Source organism: Tamandua tetradactyla, chromosome 15 (genome assembly GCF_023851605.1).
Source record: "Tamandua tetradactyla isolate mTamTet1 chromosome 15, mTamTet1.pri, whole genome shotgun sequence".
NCBI lineage: Eukaryota > Metazoa > Chordata > Mammalia > Pilosa > Myrmecophagidae > Tamandua > Tamandua tetradactyla.
This window is the reverse complement of record NC_135341.1, coordinates 71,134,367-71,150,749: the sequence shown is the minus strand read 5'-3', so window position 1 is coordinate 71,150,749 and position 16,383 is coordinate 71,134,367. Positions and strand designations below refer to the sequence as shown.

At 37.8% G+C, this 16,383-nt stretch overlaps 1 protein-coding gene across 1 annotated transcript in view; it reads right to left on the bottom strand.

Annotated features, from left to right (window-relative positions):
* Positions 1–16,383, bottom strand: part of TBC1D5 (TBC1 domain family member 5) — a 741,161-nt gene that overhangs the window by 49,566 nt on the left and 675,212 nt on the right. The window lies entirely within an intron of this gene.

The window sequence follows — 16,383 nt, the reverse complement described above, 5'->3', positions numbered from 1 at the left end:
CCATGCAAAAAAAAAATAAGTCCAATATATAAGAAATAAAAGAAGACCACAATGATTGAAGCAAGATTGAGGATACAAGAACCTCTTCTACTTTGGAAGTTTGAAATCTAGTGTGTTATGGCCCAAGAGTTCACTTAATCTTAAAGCATTCCTAAACATTCAACTATCACTCAGACTTTATAAATAGAAAGGTAAAAAGGTGGTTTGTCATTTATTTTTTACTATACTATATAACAACATATATATATATACATATATATATATTTTTTAAAAAAACAAGCTTCTAAAATTGTAGGAGCCACTTTACACTTCTCAGTGTTTCATGCTCCACAGCTCTCCTAAATAATGTTTTGAATACTCACAGCTTTAGTCATTTATTCTCATTAAATTGGTTCTCTGTAATCAAAACAAATGCTTGGCTAAATGACATGAGGTTTTATGAAAATAACAGTTAGTGTAATTTTTATGTGTAGATCAGACATTGGAGAGAAGTATTTGTCATATTTACCTCTGCATATATATTCTGCCCTCCCTTACAAGAGAGTGTGTGGTATGGCAGGATGGAATTTTGTAGTAGACACAACTGGATTCAAATCCTCTCTCTGCCAGTTACTACCTGGACAAGTTCCTGACTTTCTTGGTTTCTTCATCTCCACCAGCAGGATTAGTGGAAGAATGAAATACAAATACATGGAGAGTACACTATGTGGCACAGAGAGTAGATAGTCAATAAAAATTCTCTCTTTCTCACTTTTAAAACATTTTTATAACTAGGTCCAAATAGCGAAATAGATTTTAAGTACAGGATTTTATGATTCGCTGTTGGAGAACACTGGTCTCTGGTTTTACCTTTATCTGGCACAGCCCAGGAAGACTAGTAAGGGCTTAAGAGCCTATCTCTGTCATAAATTCTAGGTAGCAAATTGATGTGCAAGGCAAGAAATTGGTAGAACATTTTGAAGCAGTGCCACAGGCAGACTAGCATGTGCAATGTGACCAACTGTCTCAACAGCCCTGTAGGAAAGGACCAGAGGATGAGGAAGGCTCCATCAGAAGAGAAAAATAGCTGGCATCTAACCATTATGTAGATTATGCCAGACACTGAACTTCGCATGTATTAACTTACTTAATTTTTGTATCAAACGAGGTAAATTCTCTCATTATCTCCCACATGACGCATGGGCTATTCTTCTGTATTCTCTGGAAATGTAAGTCAAGGTTTGGATAGCTGCTTGAGAACCCAAGTCACTTGACCCACTGCTCTTAATACTTCCTCCCATTCAATTTCTATGGTCTTTCTGATAAATAACCTCTTATCTCAGTTTTCTTTAGCAGATATTCACCAACTTCAATGTTTAGTCCTAATCCTAGTAATTGCTCACAAAATTGCTTTCCTTCAAACACATAAGGTATGGTTGGTTGTGTCCTGTTTTGTCGTTTGCTAAATGACTTTTGTTTGCATAATCTAAAAAAATGGTTTTATGAAACAGCCTTATAATAAGTGTTTTCAACCTCCCCAAATGGCTGATGCATAGTTACACTTCTATTCACATACCTTACGTCTCAGTTGTTTAAATTATTTTATAATATATGGATTCTATATGTCAATCTTATTAAATGTCATGGTTAATAATATATCATTCATGGTTATTTCTGATATTTCATGATTAATAATAGGACAAGCTTTTGTAGTTTATTATGCTTTTACTGATTTATTCATTTATTCAACAGGTATTCTGACCTCTGGATATTTACAGGAAGAAAAGGCTTGTACATAAAGTCAAGGGAGGAGTTAAGGTGATTTCTGTAGGAGAGGCACGAGAGAGAAGCCTTAAATATTATGGACAGGGCAGGTGACTTTCAATTTCTGGGGGTGAAAATGAAAGCACGTTTTCTGCAGGACACAGCATTTTTAAAAGGTCTTAAAGAAGTAAGACTTGGCTCAGAAGAAATAATGGGCAAAGATGGCAGCAAAGGAGTTGAGGCAGGAAAGTGTAGAACATGGGCAAAGCAGCAACCATTGAGTTGGGCTGGAGCATGGGGAACAGTAGGAAGAGAGGTTCGGCGGAAAGCCTGTGGCTATATCATGGACAAATGGACTGCTAGGCTGAGGTGTGCAGACCTTTGACCTGGGGAGATATGACCAACAATACTCCCACTTTTTATAAAGATTACTATGGCAGTGGTGTGAGAGAGGTTGAATAGAGATCTGGCAAGATAAACAATACCCCCAAAAAGGGGATAAAGTCACTCACTGGGCTAGTGGTCTGTGGAAAGAAAGGAGATAGGGTTTAGTAACCAACTGGCTGTGGAGCAGAGGGCTAGGGAACCATCAAGGCTAACTCTGAGATGTCAAGCCTGGGTGCTTGTGGGAGAATGGGTGGGAGTATAGTTTCAGAAAGGGATGGTACATATGGATTTGGGGATATTGTTTTTGAGATGATGGTGGAATCTTCAGGTGAAGATGTTTATAAAGTGTTATAAAAATGTGGCTGGAGATAGGAGGAAATAAGGTGAGGAGGAAACAGAGAGGGGGCAGAGGGCCGAGCTGGAAATATGTAAGTTCTTTTTATAGGGGTGATAATTGAAGCTCTGAAGTTAGTAGTCGCAAAGGGAGATAACAGGGTTATGTCAGGACCAAAGACAGAGCTTTGCTGAAGACAAGCACTTAGTAAGGAAAAGGAAGAGAGCCTGTTGTTTGTTAGACAGTATTCCAGCCCTGGTGAGGGGAGAAAGTTTTAAAATAATCCTTCATCCCTATTACAATTTTACTGTAGATAATTATGTCTTGGGGTTTGACTTGTAGATTGCTATGACCATCACCCTCTAAACATACCATAGTCATAGATGATTTACAGATTAATTACAACTCCAGGGTTATTGGTGTAGGGGAAAAGAAAGGCAGAAGTGGAGCTCTGCCTTGCTCTAATTAAGTGTTCTTGAATCACAAGAGAAGCAGACGAGGGAACTGACACCAACTGGGCTTCAGAAGCAGGTTAAATATAGCAACCAGAATGACAGGAAAGACACCCAGTCTTTCTTGAACAGATGGGTGAACAAGCGGCAAGTGAAGGAAACGGAAATTCTTGAGAAGAAAAAGTGGGAAGGCCACGGATGTTCTGAGGAAGGTGCGGTGTACACAAGGGCAAAACACATACACATGGTGTAGATGAAATACAAATCAGAAGCATATGGTATTAGCAAAGGAAGACACCACCAGAAAAAACGGAAGAGCAGCAAAAGACTTCAGGAGCATAAAAATAAATGGTATGGATGTATAAAGCAGTATAGCTGTGCTGGAGAGCAATTTGAAATATGAATCAAAAACCTTAGAATTAGTATATCTTAGGCCTGCCATTTACCATTTCTGTGGTCAGATTCTAAAGCTCTCTAAACTTTAGCTTCCTGTCCATAAAACAGTGATAGTAATAGTTGCCTGACTGTTGGAGAACTGAATTAAATGAGATTTCCAGATGTACTTTGCATAGTATTTGGTACATGATAAACACTCAACAAATGTTCATTTTGTTGTTTTCTCTAATAAACATAGGAATTTATTCCAAGGAAGTAATTGTGGTTCCATGCAAAAACATAATGCTCAGGATGTTTGTCATACACTGAATGGCAAAACACACAAATTCTAAATATCTAATGATAGCTAACTTAGGTAACATGTGGTACACTCATAAACAGAATACTATGCAACCTTTAAAAATTTTCTCAAAAGAACATTTAACAATTACTGGAAAAACATGCTACAAAATAGTATGATTCTGGGGACTTCCAGGAAGATGGATGATTAGAGTAGTTTGACATTAGATCTGCTCCCTGGAAAAGTTAGAGAAGGGACAGGAAGGTGACTGAGATGGCAATTCAGGAGGGCAGATGATATGGTTGCACAGGCTAAGGAACTGAGAGGCAAAAAAAGCTGGAGCCTGGTGCTGAGGCGCAGAGCCATGGAGCCCATGCGACAGCATGGATGGGAACACGGGACTAGGAAGTAAGCCAGGTTGCATTCCTTGGGCGTGTTCCCCTCACCAGTGCAGCCCTGTGACTGGTGGTTCACCCCACATCCCATGCACCTGAATGCCGTCACCTGCTCCCATTTACCATGCTCCAGGCACCCCCACCCCACCAGCCCCCAGTGCATGTACCTGCCCCACTCCATGTGCAGCCCAACCCACTTCTCCTGCACCCCTCTGGAGCACTACCTCCCTCTCCCTGTTCCCTGCAGGCTGTTGCCAGTGCATAAAGGTTGTGGGCACTAACCTCTATACCTAGGCTACCCCTGTGACCTACCCATAGTGTTGCAAAGCTTCACACAGCACTCTCTGAGCTCTGCATATCTGTTTACAGCACTTCCAGGCCCAATCATGTCATTCAGCTCTGGGAACTGCACTTTACAGCAGTCCTAGAACCGTGCATGCACACAGCCCTCAGTCCCACTTCTCAGCTCTGACAAAGTGCCAACCTACGCAGCTGGGTCACATCTGCCCCCAATTCACAAAGGCATAACGCTGACCTGCTGCCACAGCTCTACGCATGCGCATAAAAGGCCCTGTGCCTTAGACCAGTGCACACCAGGGCTATGCCCCACAGACAGTGCACCTGCACAGCTACATCCTCCCTGGCTGCTGGGAGTCCATGTTCACAAGCATTAGCATAACATCCCCAGCCTGTGCCCATACCTGTCCTGAAACAAGTCACTGTACTGAATGGTTCACCCCATGTCCTGCTCCATGCTGTACAACCATCCCGCAAACACAAGGCCTTAGACTACTGAAAGAAATCAACCCCCAAAGTAAATCAATCAAGAGATTTACATGCCATGAAGACAGAAGATCACTAAGCATATCACAATGCTGACAGATTTAGCTCCACCTAATGACCAAAATTAAAACACCAGAGGAGACACAGAAGTTGGAACAACTAATTAAAGATATTCATACAACCCTACTGAATAAAATAAGTGGGATAGCAAATTACATAAAGGAGATCAAGAAGACAGTAGAAGAACACAAAGAGGAATTTGAAAGAATAAATTGAAAAATAGTGGATATCATGAGGATTAAAGACTGTAGACCAAATAAAACCATACTAGAGGCAAACAACAACAGATTTGAAGAGATAGAAGAAAGAATAAGTGATACAGAGGACTGGATAATTGACTTTGAAGAATCAAAACAGAAAATGGCAAAAAAAAAAAAAGATTGAAAAAACTGAATGGGACCTCAGAGAAATGACAGACAAAACAAAGTGCACAAATATAAGAATCATTGGAATCCCAAAAGGAGAAGAGAGGAGTAAAGGGCTAGGAAGAGTTGCTGAGGATATAACAGGGGAAAACTTACCAACCCTCATAAATGACATAAATACACAAGTCAAAGAATCCCAACGAACTCCAAACAGAATAAATTCAAATAGGCTTTCCCCAGGGCACATACGAATCAGTCTGTCAAATGCAGAAAATCCTGAAAGTGGCAAGAGAAAAACAATCTACTACATACAAGGGAAATCAAATAAGACTGAGTTAAGACTATGCAACTAGCACCCCAGGGGAGAGAAGGCAGTGGTATAATATAGTCAAGATACTGAAAGAGAAAGACTTCCAGCCAAGAATTCCATACCCAGCCAAACTGTCCTTCAAAATCGAGGGAGAGATTAAAGTTCTCACAGACAAAGAAGTCCTGAAAGAATCTGTCAACAAGAGACTGGCCCTACAAGAAATACTAAAAGGAGTCTGCCAGCTGAAAAAAAAGACAGGAGAGGGAGGTCTGGAGGAGGGCACAGAATTGAAGAGTACCACTAAGGGTAATTTAAAGAATACAAAGAGAAAGAGGGAAAAAATATATAGATCTGATAAATAAATTAAAAAGATAAGATGATGGAATCAACAAAGGCCTTTTCAGTAATAACTTTGAATGTTAATGGACTAAATTTATTAAAAGATACAGAATGGAAGAATGGATTAAAAAACATAATTCAGCTATATGCTGTTTACAAGAGACTCATCTTAGACATAAGGATACAAATAGATTGAAAGTGAAAGTATGGAAAAAAATTTTCCATGCAAGTTGTAACCAAAAGCAAGGAGTAGTTATACTAATATTGGACAAAATAGACTTTAAATTTAAAGATATCATAAAAGACAAAGAAGGACACTATATACTAATTAAAGGGTCAATTCACCAAGAAGAGATAACAATCATAAATGTTTATGCTCCCAATCAAGGAGCTCCAAAGTATGTGAGATAGACATTGGCAAAACTGAAGGGAATGACAGATGTTTCAATAATAATACTAGGAGACTTCAAAACACTGTTCTCCTCTATAGATAGAAAAACCAGACAGAAGATCAACAAGGAAATAGAGAAGTTAAATAACTTGATAAATGAATTAGACCTAACGGACATATATAGGTCATTGCACCCCAAAGCACAAGGTTATACATTCTTCTCTAGTGCTCATGGAACATTCCCCAAGATAGAGCATATGCTGGTGCACAAAACAGGTCTCTATAAATCTAAAAATACTGAAATTATACAAAACACCTTCTCTATCACAAAGGAATGAAGCTAGATCTCAATAACCACCAAAGAACAAGAACATCCACAAATATATGGCAATTAAATAACATACTCTTAAACAATCAGTGTGTCAAAGAAGAAATTGCTAGAGAAATCAGTAGCTATCTGGAGATGAATGAAAATGAGAATACAACTTATCAGAACTTATGGGATGCAGCAAAGGCTGTGCTGAGAGGGAAATTTATTGACCTAAATGCCTATATTAAAGAAAAAGAAAGTGCAAAAATTGAGGACTTAACAGCATACCTGAAGGAACTTGAGAAAGAACAGGAAACTAACCCCTAAGCAAATAGAAGGAGAGAAATGACAAAGATTAAAGCAGAGATAAATAAGAACAAAAGAACAATAGAAAGAATCAATAAAACCAAAAGTTGGTTCTTTGAGAAAATCAATAAAATTTATGGGCTATTAGCAAGACTGACAGAGAAAAAAAAAAGAGTGAATGCAAATAAACAAAATCAGAAATGAGAAGGGGTACATTATCACAGACCCCAAATAAATAAAAGAAATCATAACAGGATACTATGAAGAACTACATACCAACAAACTAGAAAACTTAGATTAAATGCAGAAATTCACACAAACAAGCTACACTGACTCAAGAAGAAATAGAAGATCTCAACAAACCAATCATAAGTAAAGAGATTCAGTCATAAAAAATCTTCCTATAGAGAAAAGCCCAGGACCATATGGCTTCACAGGGGAATTTTCTCAGACATTCCACAAAGAACTAACACCAACCCTGCTCAAACTTTCCAAAAAATTGAGGAAAAAGGAACTTTACCTAACTCATTTTATGAAGCTCATATCATTTTAATACCAAAACCGTGTAAAGATGCTATAAGAAAGGAAAACTACAGTCCAATCTCCCTAATGAACACAGATACAAAAATTCTCAATAAAATATTAGCAAATCGAATCCAACAGCACATTAAAAGAGTTATACACCATGACCAGGTGGGGTTTATACCAGGAATGCAAGGATGGTTCAATGTAAAAAATCAATTAATGTAATATAGCACATTAACAAATCAAAAGGGAAAAATCACATGACCATCTCGCATCTCAATTGATGCTGAAAAAACATTTGACAAAATTCAACATCCTTTTCTGGGAAAGACACTCCAAAAGATAGGAATCAAAGATAACTACCTCAATATAATAAAGGGAATATATGAAAAACCAATAGCCAGCATGGTACTCAATGGAGAGAGACTGAAAGCTTTCCCCTAAGATCAGGTACAAGACAAAGATGCCCACTGTCACCACTATTACTCAACATTGTTCTAGAAATTCTAGCTAGAGCAATCAGGCAGGACAAAGGAAATAAAAGGCATCCAATTTGGAAAGGAAGAAGTAAAACTCTCATTATTTGCAGATGATATGATACTATACTTGGAAGATCCTGAGAAATCTACAGCAAAGTTACTTGAGGTAATAAAAAATTCAGCAAGGTGGCGGGATATAAAATTAATGTGCAAAAATCAGCAACATTTCTACATACAAGAAATGACCTACTGAGGAGTCACTTCAGGAAAAAATTCCATTCAAAATAGCAACTAAAAGAATCAAGTGCTTAGGAATGAACCTTAACTAGGGATGTAAAGGACTTATATACAGAAAACTACATAACATTGCTAAAAGAAATCAAAGGAGATCTAAATAGGTGGAGAGACATTCTTGCTCATGGATAGGAAGGCTAAATATAGTTAAGATGTCAATTCTCCCCCAATTCTCTACAGATTCAACACAGCACCAATCAAAATTCCAACAACCTACTTTGAAGATCTGGAAAAGCTAACTACCAAATTCAGCTGGAGGGAAAAGAGACCCCAAATGGCTAAAAGCATCCTAAAAAACAAGAACGAAGTGGGAGGATTAACACTCCCTAACTTTAAAACCTATCATAAATCCACAGTGGTCAAAACAGCATGGTACTGGCACAAAGACAGAAACATTGATCAATGGAATCGACTCGGGAGTGCTGAAACAGACCACCAAATCTATGCTCAACTAATTTTTGACAAGGACCCCAAATCCTCTGAACTGGGACAAAATAGTCTTTTCAATAATTGGGCATCATCAAGACCTAGTAACAGGAGGTAGTGTCCTAAACTTTATACCCAAAGCACAAGCAACTAAAAAAGAAAAAATAGATAAATGGGAACTCCTCAAAATCAAATGCTTCTGCACTTCAGAAGACTTGTGAAAAAGGTGAAGAGGCTGCCAACTCAATGGGAAAAAATATTTGGAAGTCACATATTGGACAAAGGTTTGATTTCCTATATATATAAAGAAATCATACAACTCAACAACAAAAGAAAAAACAATCCAATTATAAAACAGGCTAAAGATTTGAAAAGGTACTTTTCTGAAGAGCAAATACAGATGGCTCAAAAGCACATGAAGAGATGCTCACTTTCACTGGCTACAAGGGAAATGCAGATCAAGACTACAATGAGTTGCTACCTCACACCTATAAGAATGGCTGCTATTAAACAAACAGGAAACTGTAAATGTTGGAGAGGATGTGGAGAAACTGGGACACTTATGCACTGCTGGCAGGAATGTATAATGATGCAGCCACTATGGAAGACTTGTGGTTCCTTAGGAAACTAAATATTGAGTTGCCCTATGACCCAGCAATAGCACTACTTGGTATATACCCAGAAGAGGTGAAAGCAATGACACAGACATTTGTACACTGATGTTCATAGCAGCATTATTCATAATTGCCAAAAGATATAAACAAATCAAATGCCCATCAACGGACGAGTGGATCAACAAAATGTGGTATATACATACGATTATGCATCAATAAGACAAAATGACTTCTTGAAGCACATGAGCAGATGGATGAGACTTGAGGACATAAGGCTGAATGAAGTTAGCCAGACACAAAAGGATAGATACTGTACGATTTCACTGTTATGAACAGCATAAAGGTATAATCAGAGCCTTACAATGCAGAATATAGGGGACTTAGAGATACACAGAAGCTAGAGATGGGTGAATTGTTAGATAATGAGGTTGAACTCCAATGTAAGGGAATAGATAGGAGTGAAGGTAGTTCTGTAGGGGGTCTAGAAGTAATGTTACCATATTGAAGATGAACAAGATTGAAAGGGTTTGTATCGGCCTACGTGTCCCACTGATTAACACTGATTATGAATTAGTTTTCATAAGAATTACTTCAAAAATATGATTCTTGTATACAGAGTGTTTAGGTCCAGGGTAGAGGGGGAAAACTGCTATTCCAAGCTTTGAGCTATGTTCAAAAGGAAACCATCAGCACTACCACAGCAATAGCAGAGGTAAATAATGGGGGAGGGATAAGAGGTAAGTGGAGGTTTAGATATCCTATTTGGTGAGGGTGTGTTTATAGGTTTTCTTTCTCTTTGGAACAATGAAATTATCTAAAATTGAGAATGTTGATGGACTATGGACTTTGGGCCCTCTATATGATGCCTGATGAATGCAGGTGGCTGAAGGATTCATTAACAGAGAAGCAGATTGGCAAAAGATGGTCTGTACTTATGAATGAAGGTTGTGCTGCTACAAAAAGGAACAAAGTTGTGAGGCATGCAAGGATGTGAATGAACATATGGGACATCTGGTGAGACAAAATAAGCCAGAAACAAAAGAAGAAGAATGATATGGTCACCTTTAGAAAATGCTTAAAAGAAAACAGGGGCCTATAGTGTGAGCTTTTAGTGCAGACACATTAAGTCCGGAGTGGTGATTATTATTTCTGGATTTTGAGAGGCTGTTTTACATATATAACCTGATATTTAGAGATAAGAATGATGCTGAACAGGTTGGGGTTAAAGTAATTCAGAACATAGGGGTAAGAAAGACGGTGTCTATATTTTAGAACCACACATACTCTTTGAGAGCCATGGAAGAAAGGCTTATGTGGTCTGGAACTGAGATTTTCTGTAGTGCATAATCTAATTCAACCTATCTGTATAGCTCATCTGAACAACTAAAATACAGGGAGCACAGAGTAAGAAAGAGGTCCTTTATTCCTGTATAGATTATTGTAATGCCTGGATACATCCTAGAGTATATTAAGCAGATAATCAAAAAGTATTGGCAAAGTCCCCTGAGGGCGGGAAGAAAGACTATGAAACTATTAAACTGTACCATCAGGGAATCCCCTGATACTGTGTCAAACTTTAGGGACACCCAAATCAATAGGCCATGCCCTTGATCAGGAGGCTTACTCTTGTGAAGCTTATGTAGGTAGTGGAGAAGCTTAGACTACCTATAGGCATGCCTAAGAGTTACTTCTGGTCCTTAGAAGTAACTCTGTTGTTGCTCAGATGTGTCCTCAGTCTCTCTAAGCCCAACTCTGCAAATGAAATAACTGTCCTCCCCACTACGTGGGACATGACATCCAGGGGTGAAAGTCTCCCTGGTGATGTGGGAGATGACTCCCAGGGATGAATCCAGACCTGGCACCGTGGGATCAACAATTCCATCCTGACCAAAAGGGGGAAAAGAAGTGTAATTAATAAAGTATCATTGGCAGAGAGAGTTCAAATAAGAGTCGAGAGGCTACTCTGGAGGTTGCTCTTACGCAAGCTTCAGTTAGACTTGCTACCTATCATAACCCGCCAACCCCCAACCAGAACCACCAGCCAATCCTAAAGAAGAACTAGGACAATATAAGAGATTCCACCAGGGTTCTATGCACTAGAGCAACTTTCCAGAATCCTACCACCTCCAGATGGTAGAGTTATACAGAGAAGATAGGATTTAACAAATTACTGTGAATGCTGAGTCATTAAATTGATATCTCTTTGTCTCCAGTATTTTAGAGCAGCTAGAAGTAAAAACCTAAGATTGTGAAATTGTAACCCAATAGAAATAATAGAAGTAGAATAATATAAGCATCAAAATTAAAAATATAGCATTGGATTATAACACAAAATATAAAATACATATACATGAGTCCATACTGATATAATAACTGAATAAATAAGCAGGGGAGAAAAGACAAATCTTTCTTAGAGAAGAATTCCAAATACTATATGAAGATACTCCTTCCTAGAAAGGAGTAAATGTTCCAGATTCATGATCTTGTTTACAATTTCCAAATCTCCCCCCAGAGAGCAGACCAGACTTAGTAAGTCACTTCCAAAGAAAAGAATAGGAAAGGGAAAAATAGTTAACTATACAGTGGAAGAACCAGGCAAACCTTACCTAAACATAGGGCTGAAAGTTAACATCATCAGTGATGTCATATGAATATTCTGTATCCTACGACATGATATGACAAGGATACTTTGTTGCTGCTTGTCATAGTCAGGTTCATGTGTCAACTTGGCCAAGTGGTGGTTGGGCAAGTGCTGTCCTGTCTGTTGCGATGAGGACATTTCACAGAATTAAATCATGATCATGTCAGCTGCATCCACAGCTGATTCCATTTGTAATCAGCCAAAGGGGCGTGTCCCCTGAAATGAGTGATGCTTAATCTAATCACTGAAAGCCTTATAAGGAGGATTCAGAAGAGACAGGCTCTTCCTGTTTCAGCTGGTGAGCCTCTCCTGTGGAGTTCATCCAGACCCTCCATCAGAATTGCTGGCTTCACAGCCTACGCTGCGGATTTTGGGCTCTGCGTTCTTGTGGTCACGTGAGACACTTTTATAAATTTTATATTTGCGAGTGTTCCCTGTTGATGCCATTTCTCTAGGGAACCCTAACTAATATACTCCTATATACTTTCAAAAAAACCTATAACCCTGGTCTAATCATGACAGAAAACAAAACAAAACAAAACAAACAACAACGAGATTGAGGGACATTCTACAGAGTATCTGGCCAGTAGTATTTGAAATTGTCAAGCCATGAAAAACAAGAAAAGAATAAGAAACTGTCACAGATCAGAGGAAACCAGGGACATACGTCAACTAAATGTAATATGATACCCTGGACTGGATCCTGGAATGGAAAGAGGACAAAGTGTAACAATTGGTGAAATATAAATAAAGTATGGAGGTTAGGTAATGTACCAATACCAATTTCTTAGTTTTGATAAATGTACCATGATAATGTAAGATGTTAACAATGAGGGTATTGGGTAAGTGGTATATAGAAACTCTGTACTCTGCAACACTTTGGTAAATCTAAAATTGTTACAAAATAAAAAAGTTTATCATTTCCTTTACGTTTCCATCTGATGTTCTGTAACTACCACATTAATAAGCTTCTCTGATTAGCATGTTTTTATTTGTTTTAAACTGCATGAAAATCCTTTATCTTTCTAAGAAGAGGGCTTTATAGAAGAAAGAATTTCCTTCAAAAATATTTACTTAAATTTTATTTTCAAAAAGAGGAAAGGGAATTGGAAATTAAGGCTTAAAATGTATAGCATTTCTATGTAGAATGTTGGAAATGTTTGGTAATGGATGATTGTGATGATACAACATTGTGAACATAATTAGTAGCACTGATACATAATTATGAACGTGGTTAAAAGGCAAAATGTTAAGTTATATTATGGTACTAAAATAAAAAATTTTTAAAAACCCATGGAATTATGCAACACAAACAGTGAACCCTAGGTTAAACTATAGACTATAGTTAATAGTACAACATAAAAATGTGCTTTCATCAATTGTAACAAATGTACCACACCAACGTCAAAAGTAATAATAGGATGGTATATGGTAAAACTGTACTTTATGCACAATTGTTCTGTAAACCTACACTTCTCTAATAAAAAAACATAAACAAACTGCCCTTCCCCCCCAAAAAGCCAAAAAACCTGACCGCTAGCTTTGAAGATGGAGGAAAGGACCACAAGTCAAGGAATGCAGATTACCTCTTGAATCTGAAAAAGGTAAGCAAACAGATTCTCCCCTAAAATCTTCAGAAAAGAATGTAGCCAGCTAATAGACCTAACAGACCTACCTAGCATTTCTGATTTAAGATAATCAGAATTGTAAGATAATAAATTTGTATTGTTTAGGCCCCTCCCCCCCAAAAAATCTAGGGCCCTAGGAGCAAACTCAAAATGAATAAAAATATATCAAGGATATTTACCAGGAAAATACACTAAAATGCTACTGTGATTATATTAAGTCTGTGTGTATATTAGAGAGAATTGTGGATAAAGACTTTTCTTTGTTTTACCTTTTATGTTTTAACCTTTTATACAATATAGATACATATTTTTTAATCTAACAAAAATACAAAAAAAGGAGGAAAGGGAATTGAAGTGGAAATGACTAACAGTATAAAGACTTTTCCATATTAATTTGAAGATATTCCTTTTCATAGCCAATAATGCATATCTGAGGTATTGTTCTTTTTCCAGAATAATTTTTTGAATTACAAATCTGCAATTAAAATATTTAATCATTATGCTCTTTTCCTGAAGTTTTAGGAATAGTGAATACTTGCACAGAAGAAGCATCATTTTAGGGTTATAAGACAGCAACAAGCCCCTACTATAACTGTACTCATTATTTACTACATCTAAACAAATATGAAATTCTATGAAATGTGACTTCTCTGAATTCAAACGGTTTCTTGATAAGGGACTTTGAGACATAACAATCAAATGCAATGTATCTTATCTTATTTGGACTCTCATGTGAACAACTCAAGTAAAAAAATTTTTAGAGACAAATGGGGAAATTTCATGTATTAGAAGATGTTAAAGAATTACTCTTAATTCTGTGAGGCATAATAATAGTATAGTGGTTATGTTTTGCATGTGTATCTGTTTCTTTTCGATTAGAGCTGTATACTATAGTATTTATGGGTGAAATAACATGATATCTGTGGTTCAATATAAAATACTCTAGTAAGCAATCAATTTAAAAAGTGTGAAAGATAGATGCATAGTTAGCCAACAGCAAAATCTGTCCTTGTATAACCATGTTTGTGAATTGAAGGAATCAGCTGAACCCAACTTTTGGAATGTTCACTCCAGAGGTTCATGAGAACCTTGCCCTCACCTCCACCTCACCCAGGGTGAGAAGCTGGGAACCAGAGCTTACTAACTAGAAGTAAGACTTGATTTGATAATAAGTGCCAAGAAGGTTGAGAGTTTAAAAAATTATTTAATATTTTCTTTTTGAAAATGTCTCTATGCAGTCCTTTTACCTAGACTTTAGTATACATACCTTACCACAAATATATAAGATTATAGAGGCTAAAAAAAATGTGAAAGTATGTGTGTGTATTAAGATAAACCAAGATGGGTGAAATATTGATAATGGTTGAAGCTCGAAGGTCAGTAAACAAGAGGTTCACAACAATCTTTCAACTTATTTAACTCTGAAAATGTTCCTAATACAAAGTTATAAGTAATCCTTTTTCAGAAATATGTGAGTAGTAACTAGCAAAGCAGGAGCCAGGTGGGAGGAAGAGGGGAATGGTGGGTGTACCAGGACTTAGTAACAATTAATTCTACAGATTTCCCAATGTTTGAAAGACTAACAGGTATACTGTTCCTACCCATAAACTAGCATTTGTACATGTTGTATAAGTGAGGACAGAGAGAGTTCTAAGGCCTTCAGGGTCAGGGCAGTGTCCAGACTTTAAGCCCCAAAACTTTGCTTTCATCTACTACTATCAGACAGGGAGCTTCTAGCTTCTATGCTTCAGCCAGATGACAGAAAAATATAATTTTTTGAAGAGAGAACATTAGCAGCCATGGCTTACCTCCCAAGTAGCAAGTGGACGGTTATTCTTTGGAGAAACTGGGTAATAGGGGCTGGGGCACCAGCATGTGTGTATGTATGCGTGTGTGCATGCATTTTAGTATAGGGGAACAGGACTAAGAACATGGTGGGTGAGTGAGTGAAGAGTTGTATATTCCTAGTACCCTATCCCTGGGTACCAGGCCCTAACCCTAACTCCAATCACGAACTGCTAATCCAAATCCTGACCATGACCCTAAACCAAACCCTAACCCTAATGGAGGGCTTGACAAACTTTTTCTGTAAAAGACCAGATAGAATTTTACGTGTTGTGGATCACGTGGTCAACTCTGCCATTTTATCAGGAAAGCAGCCATATATGCAATATATAAATGAATGGGTATGACTGTGTCCCAATAAACTTTACAAGTGGGGGTCTCCTGCGTACATGTGGGCACTGGTCAGTGCAGTGCTGTGTAGGGTTGCTATGGCAAAGCTGCAGCAGCACTGCATGCAGGAAGCAGTGGGCTTCAGGGTGAAGAGTCTGGAGAAAGAAGGTAGGAAGAAGAAGTACTCCAAAAATGTTTAATAAAAAAGTTTTCAAACAGGGGGAAGAAAAGAAGGAAAAAGAAAGAAGAGAAAAAAAGAGCCCCTTGGTTATGTTGTGCCTATTATTATATAGTGCCTATTATAGGAAGTTCTGGGGATCAGTCTTGGAATAAAGGAGTATGGAAACTGTGCCAACTCTCCGATACCGAGTTGGAGAGGACTTTGGCTGGCCTGAATCCTATCACTTATGTAACACCCAGAAGAGAGGCTAGCTATGATCACACTCTTCGCTAGCAAATTAATTCTCTGATCATCTCCACACTCCTGCTCTTGATAGAAAAGGGAAGTGAAGGATCAGATTTAACAAAATCATTTGCAAGGCTGATTTTACTAAAACTTGGTTTTTGACTTCTTGTTAAGTTGAGAAATAAGAAACCAAAGCACAGGGAAAGGATAGAGGGTAAGATCATCAGATCTTAAAGAGTATTTTATCTCAAATAAAAAGGCGGTTTGGGTATTTGATATTATCTCTTGGTGATCTATATATTCAAAGCTTTTTAAACCCCTCTGCTAAGTACTATTAGGACTGA